General features: G+C 40.0%; 1 protein-coding gene across 1 annotated transcript in view; it reads left to right on the forward strand.

Annotated features, from left to right (window-relative positions):
• Positions 1-333: 333 nt before the first annotated feature.
• Positions 334-19,371, forward strand: part of LOC110159573 (adhesion G protein-coupled receptor L2-like) — a 254,156-nt gene continuing 235,118 nt past the window's right edge. The window contains exon 1 of the mRNA XM_055151769.1: positions 334-828. The gene's annotated coding sequence lies outside the window, so the exon portion shown is untranslated. The remainder of the gene's footprint in view (positions 829-19,371) is intronic.

The raw sequence follows: 19,371 nt of genomic DNA on the forward strand, positions 1-19,371 counted from the left end.
ATTAAATTCAGTTGCAAATCTACACGTCGCGCTACTTACCTTAACAGCTCATTTGGTTTGATTAGTCGTTACGCGTCTGCACGTTCTATTCTCTGCTAAACAATCCCCCTTTCAGAACTGTCAACATAATAGGCGAGCTTTTTACAGTTAAAGATAATTAGCATACGACTCCAGTTCAGCCTCGGCGCAGGCTCCGCTCCGGGTTTTGGCGCCTCCCCCCACAGCCAGCTGCTGCAGAGCGGGGACCGGTGCGCCTTGTTTGCCCGTAGTCCGGCTCGAGCTGTGCCTGCCTGCGCGGCGTGTGGATGAGACGCTGTGGGAGCCCCTGGTACAGCCGACCGAAAAGCTACGCCAAACTACTCGTATCAGCCGTGCTTTAGGACTGGACGTGTGCGTCAAGCCGTTGGGGACTTACGCGCTCACTTCATTCTTCGGAGTTTGGTTTTGGCGACGGGAGAGGGGCGCATCTCGTCTCCTTCAAGTGCTCCTTTTTATGCAGTCGCGAGCGAAACGTTGGAAGTAACGATTCGGCGACTTTTAAGTGCAGCCTCTTGGCCATGGAGCTATCTGTCCAGCGCTGGACGTCTACCCGGTTTGGAGAAGAACACGCGCGCGTACCTGCCACGATAAAAGCCCTCGTGTGTGCGCTGTGAGGAGGAGAAAAGTGGAGCATGCAGACGAGCCCCTGTCGTCTTTGTGCGACCCGCCGCTGCTTCTAGTTTCTGGGGGCCTCTCCTGGAAAAGGAGGGGGTCTCGGTCTTTGACGTTCAGCTCAGTCCCACACTTCACGCGTGGATCCGTATTTTGGCTCAGCGGCTTCAAACCACTGTAAGTAACCCTTCTGAAAACCCCAACGCTTTCCCACAGAGACGCTGTCTGCGTATGCCTTTCTGAATCAATAGCATCTATTTACACTCCCAGGATAGAATAAGGCAAATGTCAGAACGCAGGCCCACGGGCTCCTCGGGCAGTTTTAAACTGTTCTGATGAGATCAATACGGAGCACATACTAGTGGATGTAGTAGCCTCCGCGGCTCTCCGGGGCTCCCAGAGCTTCACACTTATAATTATTCTAAAGTTGTCTGACTAGTAGGAGCACCCTTTGGGGACTAGTCCAAATATCTTCAGTGCGCATGATTTTACTTAAGGATCTGCCGACATTTAAAGTTTAAAAATACAATACAATTACATTTCCCTCTTTTCAGTTTGAGGAATGGCTATTGCACGTAGTTACAATTAAAATGAATGAGCATTGTAAAGGAACCTATTCAGTTTGACTGACCAGGACTCTATTAAAAAAAAAAAAAAAATTGTGTGTACCATTTGTGCATTTTGCAGCTATAAAATAAGATCATTTCACAGAGACATGTATAATTGAGGGACCCGAGTCAGCCATGTGTGATGATGGGACACTCAACATAGCGCCTCTCTCCCTCCCTCCAGAACACACACCTATGGACTTTTGTCCATCCTTCAGCTCACATGAAGCAACGTCCAGCACCCATGGGCGACATAAAGGTTGAATGGCACCTTTACTTATCCATACGCTCTCTTTGCTAAATCAACGAGTGCTGCAGCCTTATATAAGACACAACTTAGGAACTAGAGCTGTACTTATATAACCGTTTTCACGCCGAGAACGTATATGCTGAGTTTTTTTTAGTTTTCAAATCTTCAAAAGAATACATTACAGGCGAGCCTTAGGAGTCCAGCCTGCAAGATCCAAGCTTTTTCATATTTGGGCCATGGCAAATAACTTTTGCAGTCTAGCCGACCATTTTAACTAACCCCAAAAGACAAAAAAAATCCGCTTGGTTCGGATAATGCTTAATTCTGGCATAGCTTTGCATGAAAAGGTCACACCGCCCCATGCCAATAAGGTAATAATCCTGTCCAACTGCTATTAGTGGATCTAATTTATTACTTGTGATGTATTGAGGAAAAACGCATTCCTGGATGGCTTTGTTATCATTCAAAAAGAGAAAATGGAACAACTGTTATCTGCCCCCCCCTTTTGCTTGGACACTCACGCACTCACCCCACGCCACGCCACGCACCCCCACCCCTCACCCCACCCTCGCGTCCACAACAAGTCCATTTGTCGGTGTGCGTTGTCCTGGGAGGAAGTGCCATCTCATCTCACATTGCGCAAATGGTTTCAATGTGAGCTAGTGTGAATTCTGGCGGCTTTTTGTAACTGCCAATTTCCATATCAAAGTGTCTGAATTTCAATGGGGGGAGAACTTGAGCTACCAGCCCCCTTCCCTCTAAGCAGTGTTGGCCTGATAGTGTGTGCTTGTGTGCGCTGGTTGGTGCAAAAGAGGGGCTATTGGTGACGGGATTGCTGGACACTACACGCCGGGGTTGAATGTCTGCAAGGAGCGATTTGCAAGTGTTTTTGTTGGAAAGCAGACCCCGAGCGTGGACTGTTGAGAGAAAGAGAGAGGAAAAAAACAACAAAAAAGGCACTGGCCATAATCTCCGCGCCAAAAGCCATGTATTTAGCTGAAAATTTGGAACGCCACACTGAGTCGTGGTCATGTTAAAAAGATTTTGCTGGTTAGAACAGTTAAAACATCCCTCTTTTTAAGTATCTTATTCCAAGCTTGGTCTGGGAGAGTAGCAACAGCGAAAGTAATAGCCATAAACAAGAAAAGTGTTTACTCATTTTGACTGTCCACAATGGTCTAGCGGCGGAATTTGTTTTTCGACAGTTTTAATTTCACATTCAAGAAGGCGCTCAGAACCCCGTCTCCGGAGTACCTAGAGCTGCTGATTTGTTTTTCTGTGGCAGAGATAATATTTATTTGCCATTCTGTGCAGCTGTTGTTTGTCAGTGAAAAGAAGGCTCCACAGCGCTGTTTATTTTGATGGATTTCTGCCTAGCGTTGTCTCCTTTGTCTTGTCATACACAACTTGGGTTTCCTCTGTACGCCACTGGTGCCCAAGTCCAATCAATGCAGAGCCACACTGGTAAACAGGGACCGACCGGGGTTGACTATGTGGAGCTGGAATTGAAAGTAATAAAGGTAATAAGAAAAAAAATCCAGTCTATTAACTGGACAAAAGTTTTTGAATTGAATTGAATTCTTTTGGTACTTTTGGATAATATGTATGTGAATGATTGAGATTACAAAGACGTTAAATCTTGTTTGGTTTTGCAGAAAATCTCAAAAGTTAAATGGCGAAACTTATTCTCTTGCTATTTTTGCTACTTATTTTGAATGTATTATTAACAATTATATTTTTGACATTTGTTATTAGATTTTTTGTGATGTGTGAGCTACTGGGTACAAGTAATTCCCCTTGTGGATCAATTAAGTTTGTCAAAGTCTAAAGCTGGGTGTACAATGTGCAATTTTTGGACCCTTTTTGAACCTAATTTTCACTTGTGCCACAGTTTTTGGGACCGAATTTTCGCTTAATCGTGTTTTGCGCTTCATGTAGTGTACATCAGGTAATGAGAACCGATTAATACCTCACGACCAGCTCCCGATCGGCAATCGTAGGTCGCAAGAATATCAAACCTGTTTGAAATCCAGTCGCCTCTCGTGAGGGTTTCGCACTGTTGAAGTCGTTCGTATCATGTGAGAACATGAATCGTGAGTTGTGAACTTTTAAATTCTAAGGTCGTCTTTGGTCGTACAGTTTGATGTGTGGCATAAGGGCAATGAGTTTTTAGGTAAAACGTCTGAAACCTGATATGTTCCTCAAAACGGCAACTTGGAAATTCCCAGGGAGACGATAAAAACGCTTGCAGTTAAATAAACGAACGATGGATACGTTTGTAGAACACTGGAACGTTGTCACAAGTCTAGCAGGTGATGGACCGTCCACCAGAAAGCGAACGTACTGCACCTTTAACCAATATCTGCCATATCAAAGCTAGTATAGGGTTTAGAACAGCTAGCTCGAAGCCACACTGTGTAAATAGGTCAAATTGGTAGTGCAATATATGAGAACGAGCTGTTGCCATATTTTTCGAGAAGCTTTTTGCATCCGACTGTCACCAGACAAAATGTACCTTTCGTCCTTGGTAATTTTCATCTTAGTCCTCCCTTTCATTCTCACTATGTATCACCTGTGTGCAGCTTTTGGAGATTTTGCAGGGAAACGAACATTCATGAACAAGAATAGAACATAATGTGTCTTCTCTTGGAACATGGTGAATGAAAGTGCGCAGTTTGACTCGGTGAATGCCGTTGGGAGCACGGGGATGGGTCGTTGGGCTTCCCTTGTAAAATCACTAGTGGGTAAAGCTGCCGTGGCTGGTTTAAAGAGGGGAGCACGACGGTAGCTTCGGAGAGATAAGACGACATCACAAAGCCGAGTTAGGACGCCGGGTTTGTGTTTTTTTTTAACCTACAGAGAGCGGGGGAAGGAAGAGAAGAGAAAAAGTCCAAAAACTTCACCTGCCATGTTCACTCACGGCATGCGGGTGTGACAGCTGTCTGGTTCAATTCTTCCGATGGGCTCGCTGTGAGGGGCTGAAAAAAACAAATGGACAGAGAAAAGGAGAGACAGCTTAGATTAGATATTTTCCAGTGCGAGAGCAGGAATAAAACATCTGACACGGTTAAGTCAGCCTAAAGTTGTCATGTGCCCAGCGTTGTTTGGATTTCGCCTGTCACGATAATCACTACATTGAGTTATCCTTCAATACATGATAGGTTTGTAAACATATGTAAATGACACGTTATGATACAGTTGCAATTTTGGAAGATCCGATATTTATTGTGACATTGTGGCTTGTGACTTGGTGCTACATTAGTGTTATTGTAAAAAAGTTCTTTATAACACTTATTTCTGCATTGAAATGGAACAAAAGATCACGACCTATGCAGTCTCCTCAATTTTTTTAGCTGTTTCTACAATAAAACCTGCATTTACTGTAAGCAAAGAAGCTTCAATTCAATATATTGCAACAGCCCACGATATTATTTTGAGAACTTTGACGATATCACGATATTTCTGTTATTGTCACGTCGCTAATACATGACAGATGGGACCGGATATTCTGACGGTCAGTATTTATCGTGCATAAAATGGGGAACTTTTTGTTGTTTTTCTATTCTACAATGAGATTTGAGCTGTAGAAGGTTGAAGAAATAATTAATTACAAATACAAAGTGATTCATTCTGCTATTTATTTATTGCAGATCATGTTTTTTTTTTAACCATATTGCACATTTTGGATATTTTTTGTTGATAATCCTACATAAAAATTAGGTTAAATATATCGTTTATTGTCTAGAATTTCTTGAGCAATATATCACGCTTCTAGGGGTGTGCAAAAATATAAAAATATCCATATATTGTATCGTTTAATGTGATGACACAGTATCGATATTGTGGGCTGCTGTAACGATATATCGCCAAGAATGTTTTTTGGTATATTTTACACATTTTTTTTTGTTACAGAGCAGGTTTGTTGCTTGTTTAGTGGAAGAAAACCTGTTTATGCGACACATTTAACATTTTCACTGTTTTAGGGATTAAAATGAGTCTGTTTCATATTAACTTTGCACAAGAAGTGGTTTTATTTGTTATTGGGCCGTATCGAATCAATTTGAAATACACTGAATCGAAAGTACACTGTATCGAGATGTATCGTGTCGAGGTATGTATCGTATTCGGCAACTTCTTAATGATTTCCAGCCCTACACACTTCACAATTTGTTATCGTGGCAGGCCTATTCGGTCAATAGTGCCAGTTATTTATTTTACACTGACTTTAAATCTTTCCTCTTTCACTTACCCAGTCCCCCGTGATGACTCTGGACAATGGACTACAGATTATAGGGCTCCCTGCGTTGTGTGTGTGTATGCGTGTGTGTGTGTGTGCGCGTGTGTAGGAGGATAGGGCAGACGAAATACTGAGAGCGAGCTTTGTGAGTACGTCGAGACAAGAAAATATGGAGTGGGAACCATGCTGAGGCCTCTTGTGAATAGTTGCTCAAATGATTAAAAAGCGCTCGGTATATTTAGTGTTGCAGTCAATACAGGGGAGAGGATCGCAGGGAGGAGTTGGGAAGCTCACGATGGCTTTGTACGATGAGACGCTAAATAGGAAATGTCAAATGGTTGTTTTTGCGTTTCTCTAGTCAATATGCACGAACCTTAGTATAACAAATTAGCTCAATTCATTAAGGAAACCGATAGGAATGTATGTCTTTTCACAAATTGGTGCCAACTATTTAATCAGGATTAGAGGTGCACTGCGTAACATTTCTAATCAAGTGTTTGCCACCTTCTTGTCTTCATGTACATGTTATTGCTTTATCTAGAATGCTCCGTGGTAGAGGTGAAACCTATCTATCTGAAGCGAGACAACTATACTGCCCTACAAACGCAGAACGATGCAACATCGTGTCAAAAATGACTTGATGTAATTTTGAGGGTATCTGAGATCTCCTTTATCATGTGAATAAATATGGTGAACAAATATTCAGCTCAAAATGGACCTTTGACCCTTATTTGGCAGTTCCTGTGCTCTGCCTTTGTATCGTGTGCCAAAAATAAGGAGTCGTGCAAAGGCAAAAGGCAAAAGGCAGTAGCAGTGTATGTTTTGTTTGTGATTTAGTTCATAAATATATTTTGTTTTAAAATCCAACCTCTCGCCTCCTTCTTTTTGTTGCGGCCTTGGCACAGGGTCTTAACGCATTAAATAATAAACCGTTGTATTCAGTTATACTTAAATGAACTTTAATGTGAAAGTATTTGGTGTATTTATTCATACTGTACATACTATACTGCAGAGTTACTTCTGTCAAATGGTGTAAGTGTTGCCGCACGATCCTGATCAGCACTAAAATCCAAAGGTCTTCTGTATCATTTCAAACAAACACCATGATGACTCGACCTTGGTGAGGTGTTTTTATAATGGATGGAAGTCTGGGGAAAATCAAACAAATAATGATCATGTCAGTTTCTGCCTTTTGCCTTTGCACGACTCCTTATTTTTGGCTCATGATACAAAGGCAGAGCACAGGAACTAACACATAAGGGTCAAAGGCCAATTTTGAGCTCAGTATTTTTCGCATACACATATTTCTTCATTATAGAAACTAGCTGTCAAATTTTGGGAGCCCTAACTATTATACTTTTGTTTGGACAAAAGAGAAACTTTGAAGTCATTTTTCTCAGTTTCACACTCTGGTGAGTTAATGTCTTTTGCCTTTGTAGGGAATTATAGGATTGATTACAGGTCAGATCTGTGGAGAAGCAACATCTCCAAATATCGGTTCAGCTGATGTCCTAGTTGGGCCTATGAATTAATGTAATAAGACTATTTACGGGTTGTAGTTTCTCATAATTCTCATAGTCTCATAATGTTTGAAACTTCATTTATACAAAGCTGTTCTGTACTTCAAGCCGTAGTATCGGAATCGGAACTGACAAAGCTGGATCGATGCATCCCTGTTTCTTTCGGAACGTTGCATAGATAACTGTTGACATGCCTCGTAATTGAAAATCCTGTCTTGTCCACATCTGAAACTCCAACCATAAAAATTGTGACCTTTAAAAAGTTGTTTCAAGATATGTCTCAATAGCAGGACTTTCCTCGGAGTACTACAGCGATTGTTACACCCTTCTCTCTGCTCTTTCGGAGATGGATTTCTAACAAGCGTTGTTCCAGAGTCTTAAGAGTGTCTGTCTTTGTAATGACTTGACACTAAACCTGACATTGAGAGGTGTCACTGCTCAAATCCACCAAAAACTCTTTCTCCAGTTTGAAAAATGACATTGAAACCCGCCGCTGTTGCGCAAATTTGAATTGTTAACCAGGGCTAGGAGGAAAAACACGCTCGCGCACTTCCAAAAGGGTATTCTATTTATTTTAGTAAAGTGCTTGAGGGCGAGTTTGCCATTTAACGCCAAATACTAAGCTATTTCCGCGGCTTGCCTCAAAAATAAAGACGCAGATGACTGGAACAAATGATCACGCGTACGGGCCAGTTAAATAGATGGATGGACGTACTTCTTGCTCCTTTCAACAGGAAAACGAGTGAATGTGAGAAGAGGGGGAAAGAAAAAAAGAAAACCGCTCCCACACCACCACCTTCTGCGTTTAAAATGACAGTTAACTTTCCCCTACTGCTTTAAAATGGATGTTTAATGATCAACAGAGGCTCACAGCTTAGCTCCAACAGTCACGCTGGTTCTATATGCTTTCTACATTGGCGTAAAGATGGGGTGCCCGTTTGAGTGATGGATTGGCCTATAGTTCTATGGGTGCGTGTTAACCCTTTGGTGTGCGCGATCCCTCCCAGCTGGGGACCAATGATGGATGCCGCCCGGGTCTTTAGGCTCCATATATCAGGAGATTAGCGTTGACCTGTGAGCTGTCTGAGTCTGACCTCACAGCTTCTAGTATTAGCATATGAGGGCACGGCTCTGTCTCCTGGGGGTAAGGAGAGAGTTTATTTGGTCCAGCAGTAGTATAGGTCATAGGAAGTGGAACGGGGTGTCGGGAGTTAGTCAGTTAATCGATTTTTCAATATGTTTTCATTATAGACGTGGAAACCTGTCTCGATAACAAAAATTTTGAAGCACGATATATTGCACAGAGAAATATTGCGATAACATTTAAACCACTTTATGCCACTGACACAAAGCAGGATCATTCCAGCAAACCAGCTTTTAAATAGATTGTATCATCAAAAAGCATTAGCTGCACCAAATAAATCTACAAAAATCTCCTCACTATTGAAAATAAATTGTATACTCGATATATTTATTGGGCTCCAAAATATATTGTTCCGACTTTCATGGATTGAACGATAAGTCCGTATGCAATAATTATCGTGACAGGCGGTATAGGTCATAGGAAGTAGTGCCTCAGTTAATCGATTTTTCAATATGTTCTGATGCACTGATCCGATATTGGTATAAGATATCGGTGCAGATACTGAAAATGTAGCTTGATCAGATATCCACCAAATATCAGTTCTGTCGGTATCCTGGTTGCACATAAAAATGGATGTAAGAAGACAGAAATATTTGAATATTTATTTCTTCATAGTTGTTGTTTCGTTACTTGAGGCATAAATAACAGCTACATTAACAGCTACATTACACATTTGGATCTTTGGATCTTGTTGGAGGGTCTGTCAATGGTGTTCACAGCATGGCATTAAATAGAGCTGAACGATCTATCATCTTGGACCGAAAATAGCGATCTCAGACAACACGATTTTGGGAGCTATTTTTTGCCGTGCTCCTAAAGCCCAGTTTTAAGGGTGAAGTATAGTTCTGCTTCTACTCAGCGCACACTACTCCCGTCGCCTTGTCACAGTCGTTTTTGAATTATGGGTCTGTGTCGAGGTCTATGCGCCGCAAAGTAATTCACCACCACAACACTAGGAGGCGAGGATTTAAACCTGGCGTTCGTGTAAAGTTTAACATGAACCATCTCCAACGCGATAAAAGCACAGAACAGACTCACCATCAGCAGAACATGCTCTGTCACAGGAAGAACACAGATATTCCACTGAGTCGTGTGCTTTAGTCCCACAGAAGCTGACCACATAAATGGCACAAGGAGAGAGCAGATTCATATAGTTAATGCAAATTTGCCATGTGGTTTTAAGTTTCGTTTCTGTAAAGTGTAAACAAATATGCGCAAACAGTCCAGCATCAAATTTCGGTGCAGGACTCTGTGATGTTTGCAAATATTCATGTGCACTAAAACTTGATTTAAAAAATAGTAAAGGAGGCCAAGTCTGTGGAGAGGCAACCCTGCTCACAGATAGAATGCATGTTTTTGTAGGTATTTTTGCGCTAAAAAAACACCCGTAATTGAATAAATGTAAGGTAGAGTGGTTTAATGTCATACTGTGGAACATTCCAGATAGAGCAGTGGTATCGGCCTGATATCAGGTAACAGCAAATACTTAAAGCTCTAGCATCAGAACTATCAGAATTGGTATTGGAACTGAAAAGGCTGGATTGGCGCATCTCTAATTTTGATTACAGATGTCTCCAGTGATCTCAACAAAGCTGCAATGACAGTAATCTATATTGGAATACTACGCCTAAATGTAAATCCTTTTTAGATGACACAGCAAAAGAAAACATTGATTTCGTATGGCAGCTGCTTATTTGGTATAGATATTTTGCCAGTTAACCAGAGGCTTTATTGTTCATTCCCTGCTTCTGGCAAAACACGTCACCCAGCCATCTTTGGTGTGTGAATGAATAGTGTGTGATTGCGAATGGGTGAAACATTTCCTTGATGTAAGACCTTCCAAAAAAGGTACCAATTTAACTCGAAAGTGAATATTGGCTTTCCGTATATTTTGCTATGAATCGGAAAGGTCCCATATTACACAAAAACGACTCTTGTGAACTTTAAACCATGTCTGAACGTTATTACTTCATCAAAAACATAGATTTGATTCTCGTTAAGGTGTATGGAGTTTTATAACACAGTGAACCACTTACTGTATTACCATGACATCACAAGTAGGATTGAGTATCATTAAGAAGTTGGTGATACGATACATACCTCGATACGTAGGCCACGATATGATACTCTTTTTGATAGAGTGCACTTTCGATTCAGTATGATTCAATACGATATATTTCAAAACGATTCAATATGGTACAGTAAAAAACAAAGACTAAATCTTGACTGTGATAGTAAAAGTCTACTAAGTTTGCGCAAATATGAAAAACTAGCCTGATTCATCAGCGTTTTTTTCTTCGTGGAAACTGTTGGACGCCCCATTAGGATTCATTTGCTCTACAGCAGGCGGGTACTTTTTTATTTAACCAATCGCTGCTATTTGGTCATGACGTATGTAATGCACCAAATCCCATAGGTAGAAGGACAATAACGTCTTTTCCCTTGATAAAATTCACCAAACATTCTCTTTGTTGCGGATTTAAATTCTCGATCTCGGGAATCGTTGGCAACGCAGAATGTATGGCTTCGTCTACATCCATCTCGACCGCTTTGTTTACTGTTGTGCTGTACCACAAAAGGGACCCAGACAGGCGCTTGAGTTTGACGTCATGGCTTCACAGCTCTTCGCTGATTGGACGATGCGAGGTCTACAAATTCCCCGGTTCTTGCAAGCCGTCTAGTGTGTTCCAATTCCTGACCTAGTCGCTGGAGAGAAATGAAATTGAGTGGAGGCACTAGGTGGCGCCAACCTCGCTAATGAAAAACACCAATTTTACTCAAAACAGAGAAAATGTCAAAACTAATGTAGCTCTTATGTACATAAAATAATTTTGTGAAATATACCTAAAAATTACTTTTGGCGATATATCAATACAGTAGCCCACAATATCGATACAGTATCATCAAATTAAACTATATGATAAATCGATATTTCAGTATTTTTGCACACCCCTAATCACAAGGTGGATCAGAGTGTTTTCTTTTTGAGAGAAGAAGTCGGCCTAAATACGTAGGATTTGTGTGCTTAAACATGTGTGAATGAAACAAAACATAACTCCAGGTATGTTTTTGGAGAAGAAACATTATAGCATAGATCAGAAAATAGCGTGATATGGGCTCTTTAAAATCTCATTGCTCGGGGAACTTGCTGTCATCTCAAGGGAATACATAGATTTTAATGCATTTGAAGCCTACAGTGCCAGTCATTGGAAGTGCCTGCATTATTGGTAAAGATATTGTGTTGGCGTTGGGTGTGTCTGACAGGCCATCCATCTCCACCATATAAATGAGTTTTCCCTGTCTCGGATTCCTAAATACTGTCATGTAATTATGCCAAAAAAGACTTCCCAGAGCACTTTGATGGAGGGGAAAAATCCTGTTCTCCATCTTTAGGCCCTTATGAATCACATAAAAATGGAAATGGCTCTGATGTGGTGTAGCATTGTTATTGGATCGGAAGAATTAGAGAAGCTACGTAAACTCTCACATATAGAGTAGATTCTTAGTTGATTATTTATTCTGGTCAAAACCTTTCTTTTATTTTTAAGGGAACTATTTTACTTCAGCTACGTTTGTTTGCCATTTGGAGTGAAAATTCATGCTCCAAATTATACTTTGACTATAAATTTTTCACTATAAATCATAATTAAATGGAGATGTTATTGCTGGAATGTTTGACAGTATGAAAACGAACCTTTCTATCCTCATAGAGATCAAACCAGGCCAAGTTACAGGTCAGATCTGTGGAGAGGCGACCCCGCTCAGTCAGAATGCCCGTTTTTCTGAGTTTTTTTGAGCAATAAAACCACTTGTAATTGAATAAATGTAAGGTAGAGTAGTTTAATCTCATACTGTGGAACATTCCAAGCAACAAAAAGGTAAAAGAGCCCCAATCAAAAAGTTACTCAGTGTAATTTTACATTATTTTGTAAAAAAAAATCTAACTTTGAGGTCACTTTTACTTCTTATTTGATAAAAGATTCAACTGTAATTCAGATAAGCTCAACAACCCTGGATCTTCTGTTCGTCCTTTGAATGAATTTACAGGACAGGGGCACAGCGAGACTCGAATTCAAGCATTTAAGCAATATTTTCTGAAGTGGGCCAAATTCACCGCGCTGTTACAAGCACAGAACCTAATGTCCGGCAAATGATTTTTGAAATGCTCTAAATGTTAACAGCCAGCTCATACAAGTGTCTCAAGGTTGCAAAAAGTTCAGTATTTCTCGCTCCGTGTGCATTAAACCTGGGCCGCGATACGATTTTCATGAAAAGATGTCCTTCAAATGCTGCAAATGCTAATGGAAATTATAACATGGGTTTTACTGTAATGGCCATAGCTTGATATGATAAGCTGTAATCCATCGGTAAGATATAGCCTGTCACATTTTTTGAATTCTTAAAAAGACTAATGGTACAAATTCTTCAATAAAGTGCTTATGCAGTTATCCAAAAGCATATTTGGCCTATAAAAAACTGTTCACGCTGTTGAATAGGCAAATTACATAGGCACTTACCTTCCACTTTACAATCTTCAATTTAGCTGTCTTTTACAAATGATCTTATGATAATTCCACATTCCCCGTCGTGGCGTTTTTTTTCCTATACCACGCTTAAATGTCACCTCCCACAGTATTGCTGGCATTTGTTGTCTCTATGTATAGCGCGAGATAATGTTTTATGGCCAATTTCAGCTAAGCATTTTCTATGTGGGGGTTTAAGAAGCTTATACAGGCAGAGCTCCAAAGGGATGGATGGATAGATCACCTGTAGACTGCCATGTCTATTGGCTATTTGGAGCTTGCTTGGTGTCACTCTGTGTCTTGTGATGAAGCGAGTGTGTTTTCAAGGTGAGGAGATATTGTCAGGGCCCTTGAACGTTCCCTTGGCTTTGATTGGCAGCCGTTGTCACCCCAGATGAGAAGCAGTGGGAGTCTCACAGCAAAGAGAATCTATTACCTAGCATGGCAAGACTCGCTTCCCCAGTGCAGTCAGCCATTTTGCTTTGTCTGGGAACAGTCTCCGCTCGCAGTCCCCGCAACCAGGGAACGCCTTTCAAGTTTCATTTCGGAGGACGCCATAAGTAACGTGACTGAAGTTGGCTGCTTGCATTTCAAAGTCCAAAGGGTTTTAGAGGGAAAACATTTGGGCTCATCAGCGACATCAGAGAGCTGCTTGCCGACAATTCATCACAAGGGAGATGGCGTTCACATTGTAAAAATAAAATAAAATAAAGCGAAAAGACAAAAGTTAGGCTGATTTCCTCCATTTCAAAAGCGTCCTTAATGCGGCGAAACTAGTGCCACTGCGAGAGAAGTGAGAGAGAAGAGAGCCTGTTGTTGATCAGTGAAGCAAATCAGATCTTGATATTTGAAGAGTGGAGTTGTGATTGCTAATCACTCCACTGCTGAGTTTTAATTAGGAGCCTCATAAGCATTCTGCCATTTCTCTGCAGAGTATAGCCAAACATCAGATGTACTTAAGAGAACAGATAATTAGTTTGGAGAATGGTATGGGCCATATAATGTAAGCACGCTTCTTGAAGGATTAATGAGCATCAATTGAATTTAAAGTGATTAAAATGTTGCTGGATTTAAGTGTTTTCACTGCGCTAATCTCTACACATTATTTCAGATCTTATCTCAGGGCTTCTTTGACCTTATTATGTTATTATATTGAAGTGCCTATGCCAGGTTGGACTACACACTTTACTAAAACGCAGCTAAGATCATTATATTTAGGATTTTGCAAAACATTCTGTAACTGTTACCTAGCAACCATGATGAAATGTAGGCCCAAACTTTTTTAATATACACAAAGATTATTATTTGGCAAATAAAATGATGAGAAAGCACCTTTACTTTGTTGAAATCATGTTTAAAGTATGAAAAAATTTGTTTTGTAAGTATAAATTGTGTCAAAATTTTGGACAGCATTCTCCTTAGTGTGATGACATCAATATGGAACCCAAAAACAGAACTCTACTTACAGTAATTTTCAACATATTTTTCAGCTTTTCTTCAGAAACTACTTCTCGGCTGGAGTAAAACTATAATTTACTTCTACAACAGGTATTATTGTGCCAAATTATGTAGAAATTAGAGCATCATCAAAACGTGTCATACTCACTTTATATTACGCAAAATGGATTCTTGTGAGATTTAAGCCATGTTATAATGTTGTTATCTCATCACAAAGATACCCAGGGTTGTGTTTTGTTCCATTCACACATGCTTGAGTAATCCTTTATTATTAGTTTCTCACCGTCTCCAAAGCTCAACTGTTCCACCGCTGTAGTTTTCAAGTTAACAGCTACTTTTATTAGGGATGTAACAGTAACCGAAATATCGTGATATCGTATCTTCGCACAATAATATCGCGGGCTGTCACAATATATCGAATTACAAGTTTCTTTGCTTAAATGCATGGTTTTATAGACGCAACAGCTTATAAATATAGGGAACTACATATCCCATGATTCATTTCAGTGCAGACAACATGAAGAAATATGTTTTTGACTTGAATTCTTGGGATTATGGTATTTTCAAAGCAAAAAAGTGTCCTATCTACAATTATAAAATACCGCAATAAATATCGTACCATGAGATGCATATCGTGACAATATCGTACCGAGAGATTTGGATATCGTTACATCCCTACTTTTAGAGCTAAGCAATTCTAGAGTGGAAATGATCCAAACGATTCTGGTGAAGGTGTATGGAGCACTTCCTTTATTACTCCATGACATCACAACGTGGAAGAAACCAGTATTTTCCATTTTAGAGGAGAATTCAGCCTAAACATGCAGGATTTGTGAGTTAAACATGCACGAATGAAACAAAACACAACTCCAGGTCTGTTTTTGATTAGGAAACAATATAATATAGATCAGAAAGTAGAGTAATATTTCAGGATGAAGCAGATTTATCGTGCACGTAGCATTGCAGGGGCTCTTATTTGAGTCGGCCCGGGCAAAAAGGCAAACTACTCTCACAGAGATAGTGCTATAGATTGAAGTGGTCTTATTTTCAGTAGTAGTAGGCTCCTGTCCTGTGCTCCCTAAGACCTTTGTTAGGACATTTTAATTACAGCCAAGCGGGGTGTAATTGATCCAGGCTTAGAGGGATTTCACTGTCAATGAGAATGAGCCCAGGCGTTAATATAGCCGAGTGAACGCTTCCCCCTCCGCGCAGCTCTGCCTCAGACACATATGAGCAGTGGAGATGTGGCGTTCCTTTGACTGCAATACGAGCTAATTCACTGCCTTCTTTTTAAGCTGCTTTCAGGGATATTGACGCTAACGTGTGCCACTGATCGTGCATCGTCTTTGGTTTCTGTTTTGTGAGGTTTATATGGATAGATTCAGGCAACATTGAATAAGGTGTAGTGTAGTCTATTTCAATTCATGACAGATGGAACAACCAGTTTAAAATGTGTCTATCGTGTGCACATTTCATTTGTACTACTTGATTTAAGATGTAAAAAGTTAAATTGATAACTTCTGTGACTCGTTACAGATGCAAACTTAGTACTAAAGTGTTTTATTTTACTTATTTCTTGCAGATCATGTTTTTTTTTAACCATATTGTACATTTAGAATCGTTTTTGTGGTTTAAATCTGCTCTTTGGTTTTTGTGTCGTTGATATAGACCAGTGTTTCCCAAACTTTTTTTGTGGGGACCCATATTTAAGTCACAAACCTTCGTGACCCAAGTCAATAGACATTATTTGTAAATCACAAAATAAAGGTGGTTATTGAACGTTAATGAAGATATTTTATTGTTGACTGAGTGATCGTGTCTCTCTGAACAAGTAGTATTACTCAAGTTTTAAACAATGAAAAATAATAATGAAGCAGCAATAAAAGGATCCTTAAGTCGCCTTTTTGGACTTTAAATGTGGCCCATTTCTTTTTCTTTTCTGCATTCAGTTGAACCATTGGAACAAAATAGTTAATAAAATAATGACAAAAAGATTAGAAGTTATACAAAACATGTCTTAACATTTCAATGTGTGTCAGAACTGTATATTGCAGACCTACATGCAGATCGTGACAAGGCGACCCAAAAAAACTCGACCCAGTCTTTGGGAAACAATGGTATATACTAGTTTCAATCTTATCGTTTATCATCTGTATTTACTTTAGCAATATATTGTACTTCAGGATTTTGTTATAGTCACAGGCTAACTGGCTATCTGTTTCGACACGTATGAACTATATATAGATTTTCTTTTAATGATTGGTCTCTAAGCTGGATTTCCAAAACCTTAGAACCACAGTTTTTCTCTTTCAGAAATATGAGAAATACTGTGAGAAAACCTTATCACAGTTTAACACTTGTATTTCCTGTCAAACACAGAATACATAAACAATACCAAAACTCCAAATTAGCCTTGTATTACCCACACAATCTTTTCTTGTTCAAACTACCCTTAAAAGTTTCTGTGCCTATATGTGGTGTAAAACTCTGAAACAGTCTGGATACACATCTCAAGCAATGCAAAAATATCCATAAATTCAAGTTGTTATATAAACATATGGCCTGGTCACAGTATACAGAGAGTGGGTCTTAATATGAGAACAATGCTGCCTTTTGTAGTGCTGCTTTATGCTCGTTGTTTCCTGTTTCTTGTATCTATTTTCTGTTACCATTGTTGGTATTCTTATGTAATATTGTAATGTGATGATAGTTATGTTACCACGCTATAACAGTTACTCATTGTCCACATATGTAAGTAGTTCATATAGTTTAATGTATAATGTCTGAAAAAAACAAAAGAAACCTCGTGTTAAATTGGAAAAGGTGGGTGGGATTGCACTATGTAACTCTTCACTTGGGGCCCGTCACCATTTTGATTCTATGGATGTGTCATTGTTCTGCTTCAAATGTTCCACAATATGACATTAAACAGATCAACCTTGCATTTATTCAATTGCAAGTGATACCTAAAACAGGCATTCTGACTGTGTCTCTCCACGGATCTGACCAGCAACATGGCCTGGCTTGGTCTAGCCTGATTCATCAGCCGGTTACACTTTGTGGAAACCATCTGACCTTACAGCATTAGGATTTGTTCACTCGACAGTAGGCAGGTACTTTTTTTATTTAACCAATCGCTGCTATTTGGTCGTGACGTATGTAATTCGCCGAAATGATCAGTGGTGTCCAAATAATTGCCGGCACAACAGCAAACAAAGCAGAAAGTGAACATGTCTGTCAACGATCATTGTCGTTTCTGCGAGATGAACTTGCGAAATTAAGGTCCAATAAAAAAGTTTGTTTTTGACAAAATAAGTCCTTGGGTTGGTTCGGCTCTTCTCTGACTGGCCGATGCACAGTCTAGTACTTCCGGGGTTTTTGCGAACCGTCTAGTATATTCTGATTCCTGACCTAGTTGCTGGAGAGAAATGAAATTGAGCTTTGGTGTCCATGATGATAGAAAGGTTTAATACCATACTGTGGAACATTCCAGACAAAGCGATATCTCCATGGAGAAAAGCATTTGACAGACCCTCCACCAGAAGTCACACAATGCTCCTTTAATGGGCCCATAATCTAGTACAAACTTATTAAAATACAAAAAAATGCATTTACGTAATACAGCTAATGTAAATCTCTACAGGAACATATTTTATTTTTTGTTGAAAACTTAATTTAATCATCCTCATTGCAGTTCAAGCAGCCGTCACAAACACTCGCTGATCTCTTGATAATGACAGATTAGCTATTTCCTGTAGCACCCCAACCATTTGTGTTTCATCCACATTCCATCATAGGCTGATGTAACATTTTAGCGATTCTCTGCAACGCTAAACTGTCCCTATAGGTGCTCATTCTCGCCGCGTTAGTTTTTCCTTTGTTAGCACGTTGTAAATAACACAGGAGATCGCCGGTCACGCCAGGCTAAAGAGACCAGGTCGCTCCGGTTCTGTGTCTGTGTGTGTGTGTGTGTGCATGTCTCTGGTACATGGGTGTTGCGTCTGGCGGTGAAGGGGACCCAGACGGTTCAGACTCGCCTGTAGCCGTTATCCTAGCCGCCTCTTACTGAGCGCTTTCCTTCCTGATTCCGTGTTGTCACCCACAGCGTTTAAACTTTGATGGGCCTGTTAGATAATGGTTCCCGATGAGGCTGAATTATTTATGGTCTTGTTTGGTACGGGCAGGACTGGGCGCAGGCTTTTAACTCTCTACAGCTCGCGTGGTCTCTTTAGTCTCTTATCCCGTAACTAAGGGACACCGCACAAACACCCAAAGGAATGATGGGAAGGCGAAAACACAGACGGAGAGGGGGAAGAGGGGCTGAAAATAAAATAAAAAGGAGCATGCGTTTTCTCTTTTACTGTTGGACGGAGGCTCTGCGCTAGTCGTCAGCAAAGGAAACATGACTTTTTTTCTTCCCTCTTGAAGTCCTGCGCCTGTGTTGTATATGGCGGGTGTGGATGGCTTATAGTGCTTCTTCTGTAATGAGGAGACACCTATTTTAGAAGCAAACTTAAGAGAACCTGCAAGTTTTTAAAAAGTATAGGGGCGTATAGGGGTTTGTCAGTTTGTAGATAATGCAAAAAATTCACTATAGCAATAGAAATAACTTTGTGGTTTCTCAGTGGATTTTTATTATTATTTTTTGCCTGTCTCGTATCAGATTTTACTTTATATGTAGCTTTATAAAGACGAATGGTGTCCAAAGTTTTAAGTAGAGCTGTGAAAAATGAGAAACTACTACATTCACTGTGGTTTAGGGCTGTCAAAAGTATTGAAAATCAAATAAATAATACTAAAACTAGTATCAAAACTAAATAGTAATTTGAGCAAATATGGATACTAAAAAAGTCACATTCACAGGACAGAAATGAATCCTTCCTGAATAGCTTTAGAATGATCTTGAGCTGTATCAGAACAATTATAAGAGAACGTAAACTACTATACACCCGTCGACCTCTATGGAACCTACCAGGACGA

This window comes from Boleophthalmus pectinirostris, unplaced genomic scaffold (genome assembly GCF_026225935.1).
Source record: "Boleophthalmus pectinirostris isolate CB_2022bp ecotype Guang Dong unplaced genomic scaffold, ASM2622593v1 HiC_scaffold_16, whole genome shotgun sequence".
NCBI lineage: Eukaryota > Metazoa > Chordata > Actinopteri > Gobiiformes > Gobiidae > Boleophthalmus > Boleophthalmus pectinirostris.